Below are 17,968 nucleotides of genomic sequence, written 5' to 3'. Positions count from 1 at the left end.
TCATAGAACTGTCATAGAAAAGTATGACAACAAAACAAAACGAGAAGCAGGTGCAAATGGAGTGACAAAAGTCTAAGTTCCTTACACTTTTTGTGAAATAGTAAAATAATATTTGAATTTTTCCCATGATACCTTAAAAATGTTTATTGTAATCGACCACCTAAAGAGCAAAAGAGACAGAACTGAATGTCAAAATGCTAGATAAAGTTCACTTGTCATTACTGTAAGCAAAATGAAATCTTTAAAAATAGTCTATCCTATTAAGGCAAGAAATGGGGGAAAACGATATGCCATGAAAATAATGGTTATAAGAAACCTCACAAGGCTGTATTACTCAAAGACAATGTAGACTTCCAGAGAATGAAAAAATACATGGAATATTTGTATAACATAATCAGCTGGACTTAAGTGGAATATATAGAACACTATACGCACAAAACTGTAGAACACACATGCATTCAAGAGTACATGGAACAGGGGCGCCTGGGTGGCACAGCGGTTAAGCGTCTGCCTTCAGCTCAGGGCATAATCCCGGCATTCTGGGATCGAGCCCCACATCAGGGTCCTCTGCTGGGAGCCTGCTTCTTCCTCTCCCACTACCCCCGCTTGTGTTCCCTCTCTCGCTGGCTGTCTCTATCTCTGTCAAATAAATAAATAAAATATTAAAAAAAAAAAGAGTACATGGAACAGAACACAGATCAATACAAATCACACTTTCAAAAGACTGAAATCTTAGGAAGTATGTGCTCTGACCACAATGGAATGAAATCAGAAATCAATAAAAATCAAATATCTAGAAAAGTCCCACATATTTGAGGGATTATCAACTTACTTCTAACTACCTATGGGTCAAGAGCTCAACATCATTTTTCCTCAGGGAAATTCAAACTAAAAATATAATGTGACATCATTTCACAAACTCCAGGATGGCTGAGGAAAGCAAAAATAAAAACCTGACAACACCAAATGTTGGATAGGATGAGGTGTAAAGGGAGCTCTCATACATTGCTGGTGACAGGAGAAAATGGTATAACCACAGTGCAAAATGTTTTAACATTTTCTTATGAAGTTAAACATATTCCTACTCTGGGACTCAGGATGTCCACTAGATACTTAGCCAAGAGAAAAGAAAACATATATTAACCAAAATATTTGCCCAAGGATGTCTATAGCACCTTCTCCATAATAGCTAAAAATCAGACACAACCCAAATAGCCACAAGAAAAATAAATACTGGTGTATCCATGAAATGCAGCTACACATTTAAAAAATAATGAAACAGTGATATTTAATAAGAACAATAATGAAGCTAAAGAACAGTTGAGATGAAATGTTGAGTAAAAAGTCAGACGCAACAGAGTATATTCTAAATGACTCCATTTCTATGATGTTCAAAGAGCAAGTAAGAGTAGTATATGGTGATCCACACAGAGGGAGCCAACGAGGGGTACGGGTTGGTTTTAAGTGGGCAGGAGGAACCCTTCTGGGATCATGGGAACATCCTATTTTCCGAATAGGGTAATCATTACAGAATTGTACACATTCATCAAAATTTAACAGACTGTACCCCTCATAACTGAGCATTTCACTGTATGTAAATACTGCCTCAATGAAGAAGTGTAAACAAATACCGAACTTTAGTTGGTAGGTTTTCTTTTTTGTAGTGTCATGGCTTAGCCATTCTCAAACTCTTTTTAAATCCCAGGTGTGAACAAGTAAGTATATTAGAAATAACAGGTACAAGTTTGTTCATCGTTGGAGAAGAGAGTTACAAAGATGCAAAGAGAAGACTAGAATAAACTCTTCCGTGTGGAAAATGGAGTGCTCAGGTAAATAAATGTAGGCGTGTGTGTGCACACGTATGTCTGTGTGCTTCTTCGTTAGCCCAGTGGAAGAGACAACAGTTCCAACAACACGACATTCCTAGCATCCAGATGATACTTTCTCAATACCGTTCTCCACAATAAGGAAATCTGGCTCCTTAGAAAAATGGCTGACAACTGCATTGAGACTGTGCCAGAAACAATTAAATGCTCGAAGTATCATGAAAACACATCAAAGCACAAGAGCCAGCCAAAAGGGATACAGACAGGCCAAATCTGGTAAAGTCTGACCATCAAAATAAATAATACGAGATTACAGCTCACTGAATAAGAATCCATGTTTCCAAATTAATATAAATAAATGGGTAAATATGTAAATGGAGGAGAAGGAAGAACGCCTCCTCATAGTAAGATGCCAACTAACAGATGGAAAAAGAATGATCGAGTTAGAATGTCATCAAAGGAATTAAGAGGTAAAAATTAATGGGGAAGATGTGATGAGAGAGGATATTTCTATAGCCTTAATGCATCACTCCATAAATTACTTATGAATTACAAAGAAAAATACAGTTATTTTGTGCTGGCGAATTCTGGCAGAGAAGCACTAAACTTCAGAAAACATATGCATATGTATGCAGATACATACACGCAGAGAGAATGATAGTGTAAAAGGGCAAAATTGTATATAAAAAATTGGTGAACTTGGTGACAGACTTATGGACGACCTGTACTATTTTTGTACCTTTTCTCTTTGAATTCATATTAAAATTAAAAGTGAAAAAAATAAAATGGCAGAAAGGTCATTTACACCATAGAAGTGTATATCCACTGCAGCCCATCTCTCATACTGATTGCAACAAGATCTCTGGACAAAATATAAAAAAACTAAGGGCTCCAAAAAGTAAACAAAAGCAAGGAAATTGCAGCGGAGAGGTTCAAAACATGGTAAAACCACCTAGTAAGAGGATTCTGTATTCAACTTGATTCGTGAGTGTCTTTAGAATCTTGCTTTATTATTGCATAAAACTGGAAACCATACACAATCTATCATGGTTGTAGTTTATTGGGAAAAAAGCAAAGGTAAATTTCATGTAAAGGGATTAAACTCAAAGAAAGGTTGGCAAACAGATACACATCACTTATTGTTGAAGTAAAAAAAAATAAAGGCTATGTTTTGTACGTATTTTATTATTCCTCATTTTAACAACTTTTTCAACTAGCTAAAGACTTTTGGCTGTAATCATGTGATATGAAAGAGTTTCTACCCTATTAATAAATTCATCCAGCAGCAAAGATAATTTTAAAATTGGGTTGCTAGAACATGCACATTTGCAAAATTTCAAGAAGATTATGTTTAAACAGTGTATTGCACTTTCCAACTTTAACAAAAGCAATTGCTTAAATATTTTATTGCATGTCAACATCTGTTAGATTAAAATTAACTTGAAAATGTAATATTACAGAAGATTAAAAATGCCAAGATGTCAAAGTAAACGCTAGCCCTTTTGGTTTTTAATGCCTACCCTTTTTAATACTTGGAGAAACGTTGGCTATTTAAGAAAATGGTGAGTCACTATTCTATCAGAATTTCTGGAAATGCCCACGTATAATTTTTCAACAAAAGCATAGGAAAATATAAGTTTAAATTCAAATAAAAAAGATTAAAATTTCATTATTGAGTATTATCATTATTACTTGATTTTTACCAAGCATTGTGACCATAATTTCTACATGACTAAGATCACTTTTTTTTTAGAGGGAGAGAGGGGCAGGGCGAGAGGAAAAGAGAGAATCCCAAGCAGGCTCCACATCCAGCGCGAAGCATGACATGGGGCTCAATCTCACAAACCTGAGATCATGACCTGAGCCACAATCAAGAGTTGGATGCTTAATCAACTGAGTCACGCAGGCGCAACCCCCCCTTTCTTTTTCAGAGAAAGAGAGAAATAGAAAGTAAAATCACTCTTATTGAGAGGAGATCTTGAAAATGTGCTGCTTTCTTGGAAGTATACGAAAGTATTGGATCTGGAGAAAGAAATTACTTTGATAATAGGAAGCAAACATTAAGATGCAGATCCTTGTTAAGAACCAATCATAAGGGGCGCCTGGGTGGCACAGCGGTTATGCGTCTGCTTCGGCTCAGGGTGTGATCCCGGCGTTATGGGATCGAGCCCCACATCAGGCTCTTCTGCTATGAGCCTGCTTCTTCCTCTCCCACTCCCCCTGCTTGTGTTCCCTCTCTCTCTGGCTGTCTCTCTGTCAAATAAATAAATAAAATCTTTAAAAAAATCATAAATTATGACCCAAAATCCCACGTGGTTGTGGGAAGAGAAGACCAAGAATTGAGTAAGTTTTGTCCTGAATGACTTGATGGATAAGATACAAGACAGGTTGGAACAGGCTAAATTCTAAAGTGATGTTTCCAAATACCTAGGGATGACTTTAATCATCATTCTAATATTTAACATGAGGAGCTAGTCTATATGTAATTTCGAGATCCTCTAATATTTAAAAATTGCATGACATTTGCAGACTATACTTGATGGTGATGAAGACTAGGATAAGGGTATCCGACATATTTAATTGTTTCTGATTCTTGGTGTTCTGAAAAACACCCCAGCTTCCTCATCAAACCTAATGCACTTAAGTTGTATTACTTAGTAGGGCTTTTGCTTTTTAAAATCTAAATTTTACATAATCCGAGCCCACTCTTTTGTCTTATATCCTTATAAACTTAGAACGTGCTTTCAACAAACAATAATCAGTCATGAATTGTTTCAAATTCATTTTTCTTCATTCCTTTCTGCAACACCTCCAAAATCCTTTGGGATCCAATACCTCTAGGTTTGGATTTGAAAACCTCAACAGCCCAAGCCTCAACCTCAGTAACTTTTATTTCTTCACATCCCTCATTTATTCTGCTCTCCCTGGTGTATTTTTCAGATGCTGGTGCTTCACGTCTTTAAAATGCAACTAGATTTTTAAACCTAGCTCGTCCCCCCAAAGCTTCCCTCAACAAAGACTTATGGAGCCACCTGGGATCAGTACAGAAGACATGCTAATAACACAGAACAGCCTCAAGACTTCACTGGGGCCGTATCCAAAAAGGGCATGTAAACCCTTATTGGAGAGGCCACTGTGGGGGGGCAGGGTGGGGAGGAGTTAGAGTTCTGTGAAAAGAAAGGGAAGTGTTGAACCCCCAAGTCAAGGAAATAGATGTTCAAAACAGTCACACAGGTAGATTTGAATAAAATTCATCAATTAGATTTGAATATAAACAAGACAGCAGAAAATATTTTTTTAAAATTTCTATGTAATGCTGAAGTAAGAATTAAAAACACAACATTCAGTAAATATATGTACTTGACCTATATGAGAAAAACAACACCTACCAATTAACCCCTATATAAAGGTAAGGCTTAATTAGGCATCAAATATTTGAGTTATTTTCTTTTTTTGATGATTTTATTTTTAAGTAATCTCTACACCTAATGTGGGACTTGAACTCATAACCCTTAGATTAAGAGTTGCATGCTCTACCGATTGAGCCAACCAGGTGCCCCCACATGAGTTAGATTCTTTTTTTTTTTTTAAAGATTTTATTTATTTATTTATTTATTTGACAGAGAGACAGCCAGCGAGAGAGAGAGAACACAAGCAGGAGGAGTGGGAGAGGAAGAAGCAGGTTTCCCATGGAGGAGCCTGATGTGGGGCTCGATCCCAGAACCCTGGGATCACGCCCTGAGCTGAAGGCAGATGCTTAATGACTGAGCCACCCAGGCGCCCTTTGATTCTTAATATAAAATAGATTAGTGCCATTAGCCACAAAGAGTACCAAAACAAAGCCATTTCATAATTAATCTAACATAATGTAATCTAATCTAAGGATGAGTCTACAGTCTAGTATAGATTACAAAAAATCTTGGGGCGCCTGGGTGGCACAGCGGTTGGGCGTCTGCCTTCGGCTCAGGGCGTGATCCCGGCATTGTGGGATCGAGCCCCACATCAGGCTTCTCCGCTATGAGCCTGCTTCTTCCTCTCCCACTCCCCCTGCTTGTGTTCCCTCTCTCGCTGGCTGTCTCTATCTCTGTCGAATAAATTTAAAAAAAAAAAATTACAAAAAATCTTTAATTCTTAAATTGAAAGCTGACAGATTGCATTCTAATGAGCAGAGTGCTTTATTTGTATATAAACTTTAACAATTTTTTTAATTTCTTTTTTTAAAGATTTATTTATTTATTTGAGAGAGAGAGAGAGAAAGAAAGCACGAGCCGGAGGGGCAGAGGGAGAGAGAGAGGGAGAGAGAGAGAGAATCTCAAGCAGACTCCCTGCTGAGCACGGAGACCAACTTGGGGTTCAATCCCATGACTCTGAGATCATAACTTGAGCAGAAATCAAGAGTCAGACACTCAACCAAATGAGCCACCCAGGTGCTCTCCCCCCAATTTTTTAATTTCTCTATGTATGACATAGTATTTTCATTCCCAGGCATCATTCAGAAAATGATCCATTAAAAAAAAAAAAAAAGATCTGCAGCACTTGAAGTAAGTCTCTCCATGCCAATGTAACAATGACTATCCACTTGCTAAAACAAATATATTCTTAAGTAAATTTTTCAATCACTATAAAATATATCTTCTTTGTGATAAAACAACAACAACAACAACAACAACAACAACAACAGTGAGTTACCAAGCTGTTAGGGCAATGCATCATCATAATGATAAAACAAATTACTGTCCTTGGTAAATTCAATGAACACCATTTAAGTGGAGGATGGAAGCCAGATAGAAATTACTAATAGAGATAAAGCAGGGAGTTAGCAATGTCCTTTGGAATTGAATATGTGCATGTTAACGGGCATTATCAGCCTTCCATGTTTTTAAGAAAGATATATTAGGCACCATTCAGTACTCCAAGGGAAAACCTTTAAGGAGTTTTATAAACTATGATTTGTCATATCTAGTTTTATTGTGAATATTTATCATGAAGCGTTAACATCATGTTCTAAAATAATCACAACAGAATAAAGCACATCGGTCCATCAGCACACATTTATTCAGCAACTGTGTGTTTGATGTGTAAGGCACCATCAAAGTCAAAGCTTTTTCAGCTCTTAAGGCTGAAGTTTGCTCAGTTTTCCCTCATGCAGTTCTTCATAATATTTTAGGACATCAAAAACTGTTAAGTTGGTAATGAAGGAACATTCCCTGTTTTAAAATTTGTTAATGAAGTAGATTATAATACATAAAAGGACATTATTTTCTAAGTTTTCATCTCAATAAATCTTCACCAAATACACAACTATATGACCAACACCCAGATAAGAAAGGGCATTACACACAATCCAGAAGCTTCTTATTCTCCCTGCCAGTCATTCTACCTCTTTGATTAACTACTAACCTTTATCTAACAGAACAGATAAGCTTTTCCATGATACTACACACTTTATATAATAGAATCATACAGTATGGGCTCTTCTGTTACTGGCTTCTTAAATATTATGTTTGTAGGATTCATCCACATGACTGCATGTAACTAGAGATTGTTAATTTTCATTGCTATGTAGTATTCCATTGTGAGGACAGGTGAATAGATAGAATGCACACACACACACACACACACACACACACACACACACGAGTTCTCACTGTATTTGTTGATTTCTCTTTTGGAAATTGGAATGGTTTCAGTTTGAGGCTTATACAAGTAGTGATGCTAAGAACATTCTAATGTATACCTTTGGTGAATAGATAAGTATATAATTAGAAACGAAATTGCTAGGTCATATATCCTTATTAATTTGTAAATACATTTTCAAAATGGAAAAACGGGGAAAAACCCCAAGTAATAAAAAAAATCATTTAAAAGCTCACCATTTAAAAAAAAATTCAAAGTAAAAATTTAACTCTAACCTATTTCTCACCCCATGCCAGACAACCACATTTAGCAACCTGATATGACTCATCCAGACTTTTTCTGTGCTACGCAGAATTTAAAAAGGTAGAACAACCATTAAAAGTGACAGTCAGGAGTGAAATTGTACCAAGTGTTGAGTGAGAATGTTAATTCACATTCCAAAAATACCTCATCACCCAAGTACAGGCAATATTTCTGACCACATCATAGCAAATGAACTGAGAAGCATACACCGTAAGATTGGGAGCCTATTGCTATCTTCACCAGCAGATAGCCAACAGCTCAAGAAATGAGTTTACTGACATTTTAAGGCGCTTTCAATGAGCTCATAATTTGAATTGCGCTCAACTGTGATCTCTGACGGCTATAGCCAAGTTTTACAGTTTTATGGGTCTTTATCATACAGGCATCTAAATGAAAGCACTTGTGGTTCAAATTCTAGCAGACACACATCACGAGAAAAAATAAACTTAAATTCATCATCTTTAATTCTCTATGTGCATCCATATTCAGTGTTTTTTAAAAAAAGAATTTAAATACAAATATTTGGCAGTATCTCTTCATACAAACAAATCCATACATTTTCACAGTGAGATCCTTAAAAAAAAAAACAAAACCAAAACCAAAAAAACCCCACCTTCTTTTCTGATAGACAATTAAATATTTTTAAATACTCCTACCACTTTAAATGTGCAATGACCTCATCATTCTCATCTCGGTTTCTTGCTTATAGAAAAAGCAGTTCCGTTTTCTCCCACTATTTAAATTTCAAGTAAAAACAACGGCTCTTTGAACCTCACCTAGGTCTCTTACTTCTTTCTACTCTCCTCCTCCTCTACGTTGAAATTTCCTGAAGCTTTTGAAATATCAAAAGAGAAGAGATAGTATTAGCTTCCTTTTTAATTTTAGACTAAACTACAGATATTTTGAAACATCTTTGTGCTTTTAGATAAATCACTGCACTGTGCAAATGGTTAATTCCTCCAAAAAATCCTTAGACGTGTCTTGTTACCTAAGGTAAGCTCCCCCCGTCTCTTTCTCCTGAAGTTACCTGCACATGCAAATTTTACTTTAAAATTGACATCTGAGGGTTTTAAGAACAATTCCCACTGAGGCCTGACTGAAGAGCATTTTTTTTTAAAGATTTTTAATTTATTTATTTGACAGAAAGAGAGAGAGAGAGCACACAAGCAGGGGAGCAGCAGAGGGAGAGGGAGAAGCAGGCCTCCTGTTGAGCAAGAAGCCTGACATGCGGCTCTATCCCAGGAGCCTGGGATCATGACCTGAGCCGAAGGCCGACGCTTCACCAACTGAGCCATCTAGGCGCCCCGAAGAGTATTTTTAAGAAAAGTACATATTCCTTTATACCCCAAATTTATTGAGTGCTTACATATGCCACATCCTAAACCAGGGGCTTTATATCTATAAATTCATTTAATCCTCACCCCTCAAAAGGAAGGAAAGCTATAAGATAAATACCTCTACTATTGTGGTTGATATTCCTGTTTAATAAATAAGGAAAATAGGGAATAGTGCAGTTAAGTAACTCTCCTAAGACCATGTACTATCGAAGACTGGGGCCAGGATCTGATCCCATGCAGAATGACAACAAAGTTCACCACCAAACCCTGTAGTGTCCCAATTCATGTGTATGTCTGTATATTCAAAATACTTCTAATTTATTCACTGATGCCACACAGAACTTGAAAAAACAGTAAGAAATAGCTTCAATGCCCAAGATCAAGAATGATTATTTCTACAAAGCTCCAACGTCCCTAGAGATGGGTTTGTCAAAAAACTAAGATGACCCATTGACACCAACACCTTAAGACCAATGGCCCCTACAGGTGGGTTCAAAAAGAAGATGGGACAAGTTAGGCACCCCAAGTCCAAGACAAAGATCACAACTTGCAGATGTGCAATCCTTGAAGGGGAAGAACAAAGTGTGTGTTATATTCACAGCAATATAGTTATTTATGTAAGTTCAGTAAGAATCCATTCTTCTTGTAACAGGTCACAACTGGAAGCTGGTTATATTATCAAGGTTTTGCACTAGAATGTCAAATTTGTGGATGTCACAGGATTCAGGGAAAGCACATACAAAAAAGATAGGAATTAGATAGAGTGTGGGAAGCAAACAAAGGAAAGAACAGATCACCAGTACTCAGTGCTCAGAAAGGATACTTGCTAACCTACCACAAGAGGCCTACATTTCCTACTCAAGCCCCAAGAGCCAATGCTCAATAAGCCTGCCTCAACACCACTGGGAGGTAATCACATACTTGTGATATGTGGGGGCAAGAAGCCAACCCCATTTAGGAAGAAGTTTTCCTAATACCAGGCTAGCATGGGAGTCCTGGAAAACGGATGTGATGCACTTAAAGTGGGACAAAGGTGCAAACTGAGGTATCAGAGCCACTCCAGGGAGACTTCCCCTACTTAACAGTTTGACCTTGGGCCGGTCCTGAGGAATACTCACTATTAGTGGGAGTTCATCAAGTTTAGGGATGCATGTCTGTCGAAAGAACTTGGTTATCCCCCCTCCACTGCCTTTTCCATCTCTTTTCCAATCAGAAATCAGTAGAGGAAGATCTAAAAAGAGGCTTACGGTCGAGAGGCTGAATTCCTTGGCAAGTCTAGAAGAGCTATGGCAGAATGGAAGGGGACTAGGACATGGAGAGGAGACATGTCCACTGAACAAAAGGGATCTATTCAGACCAGCAGATCACGGTGTCCAAGCTGCACAACGTTCTAGGGCAAATGACGTCGTAATTGGGGACCTCAGTTTTCTTATGTGGAAAAATAAAAGTGTCACAATGCCTTCTTCACAGGGTTATGAGAAATTTCAATAAGACATGGCACAGTATTTGGCCTATCTCAGGTACTCAGAGATGTCAGCTGACTCCCGCTCTCCTTTCTCGGAGCACTGTACAAATGTTTATGCCTGTCTTCAGACCTAAATTACTTCCTCCTATGCATTAAACTGATTTCTACGCGCATCTTATCTCCTGCGCTAGTGTGCAAGCTCACTGAGAGTAGGATATATGCCCTATTCGTGAGTATCTTTCTTAGCTGGCCTTTAGTAAGTGTTTCTTTGGATGGATAAGTTTAATAAGAGAAGAGACCACTGAAAGACAATGGAGCTTATAATAATCAGGCAAGTGAAGATCGGGAATGGAGATGTTCCAGGAAATATCTGGACATTTCAACCAGTGGAAAAAAAGAGTCAGAAAAGCCCTTTTAAGTGATGGAGGTACCCATGGAATATGTTCATGGGAACTAGTTAAGATGCTAGAGTGGGACACTAGACTGGGTTTTAAGTTTATGACTTGAGTATAGTTGAACAAGTAAACATCAAATTACTGGGGGAAATGGGAGGAAATAAGTGAAGATAGACATAATTTCCATGTTAATAAAAATAAATACTTTTTAGAAGTAATGACTATAGTTCTGGAGTTAGTGAATTCTAGGACTGAATCCTCAGTCAGTTATTAGCTGGTTAAGTGTGGGCAAATTATATAATTTCTCATGTATAATATATGCAGAATAATAGTACCTACTTCAGGGAGATAATGAGGGATTAAATAAGATAATTTATGCTAAAGCACTTAGCCCAGGGGCAGCAATATAAGTGCCCAACAAATGTCAGCTTTAACAATAATACTTACCATTATTGCTTTCATTTTACAAATGAAAAATACAGAATCTCTGGGAAGTAGTTTCCCCAAGGTCACATAGCTAGTAAGTGTTGGAACCTGGAATTAAGCCCAGGTTGGACAGTGAGCAAAGCCCATACTGTTTCTACCATATTGTGTCAGACTTACAGTAGAAGCTCAGGGTTTGGACACATGAACAAAACAAAAGAATAATTCTTAGAAGGGCAGAGTTGGCACAGAACTAACCTTGTTGGCGATGTGTCTTCCTCTGAACTGCTCTGGCCTGACGTAGGGATTAGTCTCATAGTCAGCGCAAGGAAGGCTTCAACCTGAGGTCTCTGGTCCTGAACCCAACCACGAGGGCTGGAAAGGGGTAAAAACAGGGAGTCAGTCTGGTCACTTCAATCTTCCGTCAGTGTTCCTGATAATTGGGCAATCTATAAGTCAGGACAATATTAACATAACTGGTGAGTATTTATTGTGAAGAGGTGAAATAGTGTAGTGAGTAAGAGTATGGGCCTTCTACTAAAACAGACATGGTTTTAAGTTCAGGATCTTCCACTTATTAACTCAAACTTTGGGTGAGTTATTTAACATCTTTTGGGTTCAGTTTCCCCACCTGTAAAATGACAAAATTAAAAGTAAAAACCACATAAGGTAGCTCTGAAAGTTAGATGTAATAGCGTACACGCTGTACTTTCAGTAAATGGTAGCTATTTGGGACACGTTATGAGTGCCCACCCATAAATGGTTCCGGCTCTAAGAGCTCCAGCCAGTCAAATGTAAATGGAAGTGACATGAGTAACTTAGTGAAGAAAGAGTGAAAAACACCCTGTCCAGCCTCTGGCTCTCTCTTCCCCTGCTGTGGCAACCCTGGGAGACCATGCTGACTCAGCATTATGACAAGTTCGTGACTCTTTCCCAGCCTGGGTCTCTTAGTAACGACATGGCACTGGGTTTCTCCTTGCCCTATTTCGGATGTGGGCTTTCAGTGAGAAATAAAACACTGCATCACCACTGAGATTTAGCAGTTACCACGCTGCCCTAGGAGACCGAAGTCTGTCCTAACACAGGTATTATTATCATCATCATCCATTATCATTGTACTGGTCATTACCATTTCCTTGGTAAACATCACTATACTTAGTATATTTTATGTTATAAATTTTGCTCTATTTATATTTTACAACATACTGAGTGTAAATTAAACTAAGTATAGTTTGGCAAATACTAAATATTTTTAAATATTCTATCACCTTTAACTCTCTAAATTATGGGACAGTGCAATTCCATACTATAGACAATTCAAGAGGCTAGAGTTAATCAAATGTCGGTTGTAGCTTTTCTTCCCCCACTCCTCCCTACCCCCGAGCGGTGCTGTGGCCGCCCCCACGTTCGCGCAGAGCTCCCAGCGCCTGCTAAGCTAGCCCCCCATCCTTTTCCTCTAGCCACCATCATGCTCATCTCCCGGGGCTTCATCCGCTAGGATGAGATGCTGTCCACCATCTGCAAGATCTGGGAGATGACACAGGGGCTGTGCCTGGAGGTGGAGGGGAGGATGGTCAGGAGGACAGACGGTCCCACTGATGACTCGCTCATTGGAGGAAATGCGTCCACAGAAGGCCCCGAGGGTGAAGGTACAGAAAGCACAGTCATCACTGGTGTTGATACTGTCCCGAACCGTCACTGGCAGAAAGCGGCTGCACCAAAGAAGCCTACAAGAAGTACGTCAAAGATTACACGAACTCGAGCAAAGGCAAACTTGAAGAACAGAGGCCAGAAAGAGTAAAGCCTTTTACGACAGGGGCTACATCAAGCACATCCACGTTATTTGCAAAAACTACCCGTTCTTTACTGATGGTAACGTGAACCGAGATGGCATGGCTGCTCTGCTGGACTAGTCTGAGGATGGTATGACCCCATATAGGATTTTCTTTAAGGATGGTGTGCAAATGGGAAAATGTTAACGAATTGGGCTCTTACTCCGTATCACCTTTGTCATAACCGGCTGCTGTTCTCCATCCACATGACACCAGGACTTAGACGAACGGGACTGATGTCATCTTGAGCTCTTGATTAATTTTCACCTTGATTTATCTGGAGTGGAGACATTGTTTTTAAGAAACAAAAACATGTCCTGAAGGTTGTCTAAAATAAGAATGCATTTAAACTAAAAAAACACACACAAATATATCAGGTTGTAAAATAATCTCTAAAAAGTCTATAAAATGTACATATGACAAAAACTCAAATTCTCAAATGGAGTAAATTTACTTGAAATATTGATTTTACCTAAACTTAAAAATCTATTCCTAAGATACAGAATACACTTACTTCATTTTTAAAGCAGCTATCGAAAACTTAAAATGAGTAATGAATTGTGGTCGGTGTTGAATTATACAATGCTAATTACAGTAAAGGCACAAACAAGTAAACTTTACACCATTCTGATAAGACAGTCAAGTCTGAAACCACGGCGTAAGAAGAAACGAGATGCAAATAAGATTATGTTAGATTTTTAATTTTATCTGATATTATCAAATGACAGCATTATACTACCTATTGAGGTATATTATTTGCATCAGAGAACACCGTATGCTTTAGGAAATAACTCCCAAATCTCAGTAACTTACCCAGTCAATGTCTATTTCTCATTTCTATGAAGTCGAATGTAGACGTTCCTGGTCAGGAGGTTCTCCTTCAAGTGGTGACTCAGGAATCCAGTTTCTAATCATCCAGTGGCTGTGTGTCTGGATGGCTGATAAAGAGAGAGCACGCAGAATGGTAAGAAAAAATTAAGGGTCCAGGCCTAGAAATGTAGCCCAATATAATGCCCAGAGTGTCAAAAGGCTCCACCCATATGCAAGGATGTTTAAATAATACGCATTGATATGCAATGAATATGTGCAGAAATGAAATTTTTATATTACTATTAAATATAGTGTTTAAACTTTGAAAAATGAGACTAAGGGTCCTCCCAAAATACAGAACAAGTGATAACATCCTAAGAAGTATGGGAAAATGTTAAGTGGGATGCAGAATAAATCCAGAATTTTCAATATCCATAAAAAAGGACTTTCAAAAAGACAATTGAGAGGGAAAATACAATGACTAGCCAATTTCTCCAAGCTGAAAATATTCATAATATTCTAGATTGAAACAGCTATAAACTACGATGTGAAGCAAGATCAAAAAAACCATTCCCAGGCATATATAAGGGTGTAATTTCAGACCAAGGACAGAGGGAAAAGCCACATTACTTAAAATAATCTAAAAAATTTGGCTTTAGGCTTCTAGTCAAAAATATTACAAATAAAAAGTCTGTGAAGAGAGCTTAAAATCAGAAGAGAGAAAAAGAGACAAACTTTGAATATACAATTATACATCTCATTAAAGAATGAGAGAAATAAAAATATTTTCATACATACTAGAACCCAAACACACGACCACTCACGAACACTTTCTGAAAGAGCTAATAAAAGATGTGTCCCAACAGTAACAACAAAAAAAACTAAAACTAAGTAACAGGATGCAAGAAGCCATGGTAAACAAAGCAAAACAAAATTCAGGAAACTCACTGCGAAATATAAGTATTTATTTTAAATATCAAGTTTATAAAAATCTGTAACTAAAATACTATTAGATTTTGAAAAGACAAAAGGAAAGAGTGGACAGTAATGAAACCATGTTGACTGTTTTGTCTTTTTGCTGGAGAGTTATAATTACACATTTAATAGAAAATTATAAGAATTTAGGGGTGCCTATATGGCTCAGTTGGTTGAGCGACTGCCTTCGGCTCAGGTCATGATTCTGGAGTCCCAGGATCAGGTCCCGTGTCAGGCTCCCTGCTCAGTGGGGAGTCTGTTTCTCCTTCTGACCCTCTCCCCTCTCATTGCTCTCTCTCTCTCTCTCTCTCTCTATCTCTCTCAAATAAATAAAATCTTAAAAAAAAGAAAACTGTAATAATTTTAATATTTGAAAATTTAAGAGAAATCTGCAGAATAAAAATTAGAATATTAGAAAATTAGAATAGAATGGAAAATTAGCCATTTGAAAACAGAAGATAAAAAGAAACAAATTCAATAAATCCAACAAAAAGCCAAAAAGGGAGGAAGGAGTGACTATAGAAAGCACACTGCTCCAGAGAAGGAAATAAGAGAAGTTGACAAGATTAAATTAAAAGCATAGGTGATATGAAAGTTTCAAAATCTCCCCTTAAGTCCTTATAATGGATTTAAAACAAACAAGGGAAAACAACTTTGGTAGATTGAATATAAGGGAAGAGGAAAATACACACCAAAACAATTAAAAATTAATAATGTAGATATATTATTAGGCAAAACAAATCATTAGTATAATGGGGAGTATCATTGCACACTGACAAATGGAGTGGTTTATTTGAAAGATAAGACAGGAACTTTATTCACTAAACAAAATCATTTTTAAATGTGTAAAGCATCAACCCATAAAATCACATGGAAAATTTAGTAAATTCACAGTAATTGTGGGAGACATTAAAATGACTCTTTCAGAACTCGTAAGGTCAGGGGCACAAAAAAAAACAAGAAAGCTTGAAAACTTGAATTACAACACTAACAAGCTTGACTATGCACGTAGTTACAGAACGGCAATCCAATCAAACATAGTGTTCTCAAATGTGTATATTTATAAAAATATACTAAGTGCTCAACTACAGAACTCAGCAGTCCAGAAAAAGAAGTATCACACAACAGAAATCAACAATCAAAATGGCACCAAAAACAATGTACCTCGAGATGTGATAACATCCTTCTAAATGACTCGTAAGAATCCATAATGGAAATTTAAAATGATTTAGAACTAAATGACAACCCAAACCACATATATCCAAAACTGTTGGATGTAGCAACTGATACTCATTGGGAAGTTCATATCCTTAAATAGGTAAATTAGGAAAAAAAAATTCTAAAGAGAGAGAAAAGTAGGTAACTAAGCTACTAACTTAAGGTGAAAAAAAATCAACAAAACAAACTTAAAATCAAAGGAACAAATTAAGAGGAAAGCAGAAATGAGCAGAGTAGAATTTTTAATAGATTGTCATAAACATTAAAATCTGAATATTTAGAAAAATGAATAAAATTGGCAAGGGTACTGGTACTTCTTAAGCCACTTCTCATGGCATATAGGAGCATCTTTCCTTCAGGCTGTTACTACAAAAATCAGTACAACTGGTAGTACTGTCACCTTCATTTGATTTCACCTCTGGAAAAAAGAAAGATGGGAAGCCCTCTTATCTTCTCAGGGGGGTGAATTAACAACCATGCTCTTACTTCTCCCCCAGGTAATTTTAGATACTAATTCTTTCTCAACTGCCATTTAAAACAAGGCCTAAGGGGCGCCTGGATGGCTCAGTCCATTAACTGCCCGATTTCAGCTCAGGTCATAATCTCAAGGTCCTGGGATAGAGCCCCAAATCAGACTCCGCAATCAGCAGGGAGTGTGCTTCTCTCTCTCCCTCTTCTCCTGCATCCCCCCTCTGCTCATGCTCGCGCTCTCGCTCTCTCAAATAAATAAAATCTTAAAAAAACATAAAATAAATGAAACAAAGCCAAAATTAAACTATAAATAGTGGGAGGCTAAGAAAAAAGCCTTTAATTTGGACTTCATAGTAACCGAAAATTAGTAAAATATGTCTACTTGATTTTATAAATAACACTTAGAATTTGGTTGCAATTCTGACATACTTGTTCGAAAAAACCAAAAACAAACCAAGTCCAAATTTTCTTTTTGCTAAGCAATTTCAATAGAACTACATAATGTAATAAGACATCTTCCACCTCAGTTTCAATTTTAGATGGCTCTTCAAGTTAAAACTTTTAAAGAAGATCATTTCTAAGAACTATCTGAGAGCTTTATCCTTATTTCAAATGTACTCTATCGATCCTTTATTATTCAAGTCATTCATTTCTGAAAGGCTTTTGCAACTGTTTTGAGTTGTGATTTCAATTCCTCTTTGCAGCTTGTGACAATCAGGCAAGACCAAGAGAACATACACTGGTCTTAAGCAGAGAAGGATTTGGGAGGTTGGGGAGAGCTAATCCCGTAACTTTTCTTTTTTCCTGTTTTATTGACATAGAATTGACAGACAACACTGTGTAAGTTTAAGATCTATGACATAATGATTTGATGCATATATTGCTAAATGATTAGTCCTCCCATCCTTCTCAAACTCTTCCAAGAAACTGATGAGGTGCGAACCCTCCCAAACTCATTTTTATAAGGCCAGCATTACCCTGATACCAAAGCCAGCTAAGGACATTACACAAAGAGAAAAACCCTACAGGCCAGCATTCCTGATGAATATAAATGTCAAGATTCTCAACAAGATACTAGCAAATCAAATTCGGCAGCACATTAAAAAAAAAAATACACCACGATCAAGTGGGATTCATCCCTGGGAAGTGAAACTGGTCCAATACATACATATCAATAAATGAGATACACCACATTAACAGAATGAAAGATAAAAATCATATCATCTTAACATAGGCCAAAGAAGCATTTGACAAAATTCAACATCCGTTTATGATA

At 37.3% G+C, this 17,968-nt stretch overlaps 1 protein-coding gene and 1 pseudogene across 7 annotated transcripts in view; one reads left to right on the top strand and one right to left on the bottom strand.

The window, feature by feature from the left end:
* Positions 1–17,968, bottom strand: part of LOC100475400 (melanoma-associated antigen B18) — a 420,370-nt gene that overhangs the window by 244,424 nt on the left and 157,978 nt on the right. For 6 of the 7 annotated variants that reach the window (XM_034649751.1, XM_034649754.1, XM_034649755.1 and 3 more), the window contains 3 exons: positions 14,032–14,156; positions 13,392–13,495; positions 11,645–11,761 (listed from right to left, as the gene is read on the bottom strand). The gene's annotated coding sequence lies outside the window, so the exon portion shown is untranslated. Of the gene's footprint in view, positions 1–11,644; positions 11,762–13,381; positions 13,496–14,031; positions 14,157–17,968 lie in introns of all 7 variants that reach the window. The other variant, XM_034649752.1, reaches the window with a different exon arrangement.
* On the top strand, positions 12,873–13,365 carry LOC100474385 (annotated as a pseudogene).

This window comes from Ailuropoda melanoleuca, chromosome X, assembly GCF_002007445.2.
Source record: "Ailuropoda melanoleuca isolate Jingjing chromosome X, ASM200744v2, whole genome shotgun sequence".
NCBI classification, from domain to species: domain Eukaryota; kingdom Metazoa; phylum Chordata; class Mammalia; order Carnivora; family Ursidae; genus Ailuropoda; species Ailuropoda melanoleuca.
The sequence above is the reverse complement of the archived record's forward strand: the minus strand, read 5'-3'. Positions and strand labels throughout refer to the sequence as shown.